This window comes from Rhipicephalus microplus, unplaced genomic scaffold (assembly GCF_043290135.1).
Source record: "Rhipicephalus microplus isolate Deutch F79 unplaced genomic scaffold, USDA_Rmic scaffold_14, whole genome shotgun sequence".
Taxonomy (NCBI): domain Eukaryota; kingdom Metazoa; phylum Arthropoda; class Arachnida; order Ixodida; family Ixodidae; genus Rhipicephalus; species Rhipicephalus microplus.
The window spans coordinates 38,189,333-38,196,128 of record NW_027464587.1 but is presented as its reverse complement, the minus strand read 5'-3'; positions in this window follow the sequence as shown (position 1 = coordinate 38,196,128).

Sequence of the window (6,796 nt, the reverse complement as noted above, 5' to 3'; positions counted from 1 at the left end):
GTAAGCGCAACCTGGAATCCTTGTTTGGCAGTATACACATTCTTGAAGTAGGTTTGGTTTCTGTCATTATAGTCTCTCAAGTTGAGTACTACCTTATATTCAGACTAAAAGTACCCACTTGAAACTTCAAACACTTTCAAAGTGGACAAACACTATGCCAACATATAATTTGTTTGATTTTCAGAACAACTTGTGTCTTAACGGCTGAATTGTTGTGCGGCCAGGATTGAGAACCTGGATTTGATTCCGAGCCCTAGTGGCCTCATTTAGATGGAGATGTAGTGCAGAAATAGCTGCAGAGCCACTGTGCCTTCGAGAGATGGGTAATGAAGGGGGCGAGATGATTTCGACCACGTGTTCTTTCACGTGCACAGACATCGCACAGTACATGGGCCTCATGCATTTCGCCTCCATTAAAATGTAACCATTCCAGCTTGGGTTGAAACCACATATTTGTGGATCAGAAGATGGGCACTGTAACCTAAAAAAGATTATATCGGGCAAGTTTATGAATCCTTCTTGGTGGGAAGTTCACAACTTTTACTCGAAAACATGAGACACAAACTTTTCACTTTAACTAAAGGTTTATTGCAAATGTCAAAATATATATAGAGGTGAAAGTAGAAAAAAGAATAACAAAAAGCAGAACAACAAAAAGCCCACGTGCAGTGGCGTACATTAATCATCTATTATTATCAATCACACCATCCAAAGAAAAGTTCTTTCTGCGTGAGCGAGATAGAGAGAGCGCTTTTACGCTCAAACTTGTCACGTGTTATTTCTGCTGCTTCAACAATCAAGTTGGTTCATAAATCTCTGTCAAAGTATAAAACCCATATACAACCACACTCTTTACAGTGAATCATCATAGTAAACTGCAAAGGGCAACCGATGGTCACTTTCTTGGCAATCCACTGTAAAGGGTGCGATTGTGTGCTGTATTTCAACAGTACATGCATTCTATATCGTGACAAAGATTTATTAACCCGTCTGATTGTTGAAGCAGCAGAAATGACACGTGATGACTTTTCAGTGTGTAAGCATACCCTCTATCTCGCTCACGCAGAAAAACTTTGTTTTTTGGATGATGTGATTGATAATAATGGACAATTAATTTATGGCACTGCACGCCAACTTTTTATTGTTCTGCCTTTTACTTCTGTTTTAGTTTTTGCCTCTTTCATCCCTCTACATACTCTGAGGTTCGCAATAAATGTTCAGTTGAAATTCAGCACTTGTGTCTCGTGTTCTTGTGTAAAAGTTGTGCGCTTCTTATCAAGATGAGCACTGTAACCTCTAATTTATTATGGCAACTTACAATAGACTTTTATCACTACAGAAAGGTACTATTTATGCAGATATCTATGTACACCATTACTTTTTTATGAACAACAGGGAAGAACCTCTTTCTAAAATTTTGAAGTATTACCTGCCAGAACCATGGTATGATTGGGATACACACCATAGTGGGGAAACTCCAGAATAATTTTGACCACTAAATTTTTATTAATGCGCAACTAAATGCAAGTCTGCTGCGGCTTCTGCATTATGTCCCTATCTCAAGGTGGTTGCCATGTCTGTAAATCAAATCAGTGTTCCCCTTATGCCCCAAGTGCCTCCTTTTTTTTATTATTGCAATCTTAACAACTGAAGTAGTCAAATGCCAGGCTTTAGCAAGTTTTATTCATCGACCGTGAATTTTTATTAAGCGAGCTTTATCTGATATATTTATATTTATACCCCATAAAACGAAAAGTTTATTGTGCACAAGAGTTCAGTGCTTCAACTGAAAACAGTTGCCTCTTTTTTGATGGAAAGAGATTTAATGAGAGGATTGCTCCGACTTTGGAACAGAGCGTAGCAGGAGTGATATGCCCTAATGAGTCGATTGGCTGACCCTGTCTGACAGGCCTTTGCACTTTGCCGAGTTACGATGACAGAGTGCAGCATTGGCAACTGTTATGCAGTGTGGACTGATGAGAAACCACGTTACCTTTATTTCTTCAGGCGTCATTCAAAGATTCACTCTTTGGGTCATCTGTATATGCCACTCATGATTCACTTTGTTGTTCCTACATGACGGCATCGTAGACCTGCACGATGCACGAGTGCTGCACGATGCACGTGTGCTGCACGATGCACGTGTTCTCCGTAGTATCTCCCTGATGGCTACTCCATGCCAATGCCATTTCTGCAGTGTAGGACCACATGCCTCCCATATTTGTGTCCTTTTGTGTTCTTTTTTTGGCATGCGATTCACCTCAACCATTGTGTGAAGCAAAAGTGCATTGAATTGCTGTGCAGGTGCACAATAACGAGGCAAAGAGCAGCAGTGGGCCAGTTAGCTTTTCTTCAAGAGACCATCAGAATGAAGCACACGCTACCGCGACATTCATCGAGTGGTTGGCTTCTCTGAAAGAATAGGAGCTAATACGCATCTTGTACAGCAGGTGTTGTCGCAATGCTGGACTGATGGTGGGAAGAAAGCCACATCCTAACAACTTGTGTGTTGTCTAATGACCGATTAACAGGCCAGTTGCCATTTGTTTTTTATGTCCACTTCTTGCTAGTCTTGCCTCTCACTTCTACCGGTTCCAATGCCTGGCAGCATTGCAGGCGGGGGCAGTCGACAACTGTTGTGCAGCAGCATCAGAATTCCACTTTGCATTGACATCTATTCCTTTAGTCAACTTAGGTATGTGTATACCTTTCCCCTGGCAATGGCACATTTCTTTGCCAGGTCTATGTATATTCGGAGGCCGTGTGTGTTGTGGCTGTTTTTTGGCACATTTCTGCCTCGGGTTGTTGTTCTCTTCGCCTCTTTGTATTTCACTCACCCCTTGTTGTCCCCATAAGTGTGTGTCTTCCTTCATCTTCGTGGTGTCCATGTGGTTCATTCTAAAAAGCAAAAAAAAAAAAAAACCGATTTGCCTGTGTGGCATTTTGTGACCTTCCGGTTGAAGTGGTCTTTTACATGATCATTGATGGCCGAGTTCATTGTTGTTATGGGACAAACTTGTTATTCAACATGAGAAGGAAAAGTTGTGGATAGATGAAGGAGTTGTCTAGTTGAGTTGTGAAAACAGCAGCCATCCAAGCTGAGAACTTGGCGACAGTATGTTCTTGCTTGGGGGAAAGATTAACATGTTGCTTTTGTTCAAATCATCTTCAAAGAAAAGTGGTTCCGAGACAGTGCTTGAAAACTGCAGTTCTTTCCTGTTGTGTGCGGTGCCTTGGCTTTTGCGACACTCGAGGTAGTATTCATAAACGCACTTCGACTGGGCTAGACTCTGCATCAACTCTCCCGAGGGCAATGCAACCTGCAAATGGCGGCTGTGACCGTGCCTCAGCTAGGTTGGTGGCAATTTTTTTGCCATAAATTTGTGATAATGTGCTTATAGCATTTACTCTCAAGAACAGGATCGAGGAGGCATGTCGGTGTGCGGCTCCTAGTGTCAACAAGAATTCACGAGGAGAGTTATTGAGGCTTGTGTGACTGCTCATGTTGATGAGCAGTGTTACTGTGCACGAGGCAGTGTTGAGAAAGAGTCGTTGAGCCAAGCTGCGTTTATGCTAGCATGGGTTAGCTTCTCTAGAGGTAGCACTTCCGTAGTGTGTGCCTGCTGCCATGGTGATGCTGCCTTAATAGCTTGCCTCGATGACCGCCTGTTGTTTGTATCGCACCTCAGTGACGTGCAGTGAACCGTTCGCTCCTCTCTCCTCCCGTTGTCAACTTTCACTGGAAATATTATCACAATACTACAACATGCCCTACATTGGATCTCCCGTCATAACTTGAAGTATGTCAAGTAGTAGCTTTGAGTTCTATCTTTTGTCTGAAGACATGTCTTGTACTTCAGAGCACGATCTGTGCACCATATCCGGTTTTTATGAAGTGATACGGTGGCCATTAATTTTAATAAGTGGGCAGGGCAACTACACTGTGCACATGCTGTAAATGTGGCGATGCAAGTTTGAAGCGGAGGTGTCAAAGTGTGAGCGGCCATCAAAGGAAACTTGCCTAGAGTACCCGTGAAAGTGGATCTGCTGAGCCAGCCTTGGCCTTTTGTCTTCAGGCATCGCTGGAGTCCATGTGCTAATATGGCATTTTTCAAATGAGCATGGCAGCACAATCGTCTTGTTTGTGAGCTGTACTACTAGCTGGAGGGTATGAAATGATGTCCGTGAACTCTATTCACTGTGTACTTTGCAGGATCAATGCTTTCAAAAGCATGTGCAGAAATTTGCGCTGGTTACTAGAAAAAAAAAAAGCAAACACAGGCAAGAAAAAGACAGGGTTTTTTCACTAGATTCACTGAGCGCTCGAAAGCACCACAAGGCCCTTATTTGCTTTCTATCTTCACTCTCTGCGAATCTTTATGTACCATATCTTGTCCTGCATGTTGCCTATCCATGTGCAGGGCAATGGACATCTGTAGCCGCTGGAGCAAGTTTTCCACAAACTTCACAAGTCACAGTATAATTCATACACAACATATCGGTACTCCCAGGTCACAGAAAACGCTGAAATGTTTTCCAAAGGCAGTCAGGGTTTCTTCGTGTCACACATCCCGTCCTTGTTCTCTGTCCACTCGCTTTTGGAAGCCACAAGTCAAGTACTCTGCCTGCGCTTGTCTTGGGGCTCTTCTTTCTTGGTCTTGGGACTTCTAGCCAATTGCAGTTTGGGGCTTTTCAGTGAGGGTGCCATTGTTATGAAGCTGGCTTTTTGTTAGCTGAGTTGGTGTAAGTTCATAATCGAATTTAATGCACGTAAAAACACAATCAGCACTCCGACTTTTGTCTTATCTTGTGATTGTGTTTATTTGTGCCTTAAAATCAATTATAAAGCTGGCTGTGGTGCCCCATTTAAGTTTTAAACTTGATAAAATGTCATCATTGCTGCAAATGTGTAAAAAAGAAAAAAGTTTCTTATAACGAACTTTTTATTATATTGTTTTACTTGTGTCCCCGCTTATCGATGTTGAATACAAAGCCTAGTTTCTCAGACCTGACTGGATATTTGAACCTATGAGTACATTGTCACCTATACTCTGTAGAAGCAGTAAATGAAGGTTACAAACTCTGCCCATTTTTACGAATATTGGATGCATAAGCTTGTACAAATATTTTCATTTAGTTGTCGAATATGCACAACAATGCGAACAGTTTTTTGGCACACAGTAAACATCTTGATTCATTTGAATATTTCCAGTACATTCAACTTCAGTGCTGCATTTCAAGGCTTAACGCTTGCAGGTCCCGTACTTACTATCTGATATGGTAGGACCAGATCTTCCTGAAAAATGCATTGGTCTGAGGTTTGATTTAGATAAATCTTTCACCAACGCTGAAACTTACTTCCTGAGATGCTTCAAAGGATTACTTCGTAACTTCATGGTTGGTCTTGGACACACAATTTTCGTCTTTCGTGAAACTTTTGCTGCTAGCAGGTTTGCTAAAACCTGATTTTGCCAGTCTTAAGTTTCTCGTCTCCTTATTGATGTTGTGTGTTTTGGAATCCAGGCAGGCTTGTCTTCCGAAAAGCAAACAGGCCTGTTCTCCACTTGTAAATCAACAGGTAATCAGAATGCCTATCTGGCAACCCTAACATTATCATAAAATACCATGTTTTATATTTACAAAGCTCATATACACAATTATACATTTTTTATATCCCCTTGTGCTCGGTGTTGGGTAAATAGGCCATAACACGTGTATGATCTTGTGGCTTTTGTGTAAAACCACGAAGTTGACGTGCAAGTCTTTCCGGTTAATTTCTGTTTCTCAAGCCGCTGTCATTCATTTTGACTTTTGTCTGGTGCACATATTGCGGACGCGATGTTTCCATCCACAGTGCATATCCATTCAATTCACTTTATCTCCATCATCCGGGTTATATTTCTGAATTGCACTTTTCCACTGTCATTTTTCTTTTTTCTTGCGGAACAGAATTGCCATTGCATTGTGCTGCATTTTTTTTTTTTCAGTATCAACATCCATTTATTTCTAAAGTGGTCTTCTGACATGTATAAAGTGAATGCAGTGTGGTCACACACTGATATTGGTTATGTACCTGTAGTTACAACTATGTACAAAGCACTTAGCTGAATACACAAGCACACATTTTTTTCTGGTGCTTTTTTTTTTACTACTGTTATGACGACAGGATGCATTGTTAAATCATTATTTGCTGACCTCATAAATAGTTAAGTTCTGGCTATGTGTTTAGTGCAGAGAGCCTGTGCAGTGTTGGATTACTCCTTGCTTCTATTTACTGTTGAAAGGAACTGATTTTTTGTGCTTCTAATTTATTAACAATGAATTCATGTTCAATATGTGAAGAACTTCATTGTTTTGAAAACTACGTTGCTTTTCATAATGCATTTTTATTTATTGTGTATTCTTGACAAAGCGAGCTCTCAGCTTTTTTAGTTTTCGTGGCATGATTTCATGAAATGCTATATGCTGTCAAATTTGTGAAGCATGATTCATGTTGGCTCTCTGTCTCCATGTAACGTAACAGTCGTGTGTTTGAGCGAACGAAGTTTCTAGCAGTGGGTCTTTAGCTACGTCTTGCAACAGAAAAAAAAGCGAGATCTCATGTTTCTGTCTGTACTCGTTTATTGTACTGGTTCATAAAAACACAAAATGAACACTGAAAGTGATATGTCCTAGATTATTGTCCAATATCGTCAACAGTGTCTTTGAGGCTGGTTATGAGGCTCTTCTGTGTACAGTAAAACCACAATGTATCGAATATGGATGTTGCTAAATATTGCTTAATGAAGTCTTGCCT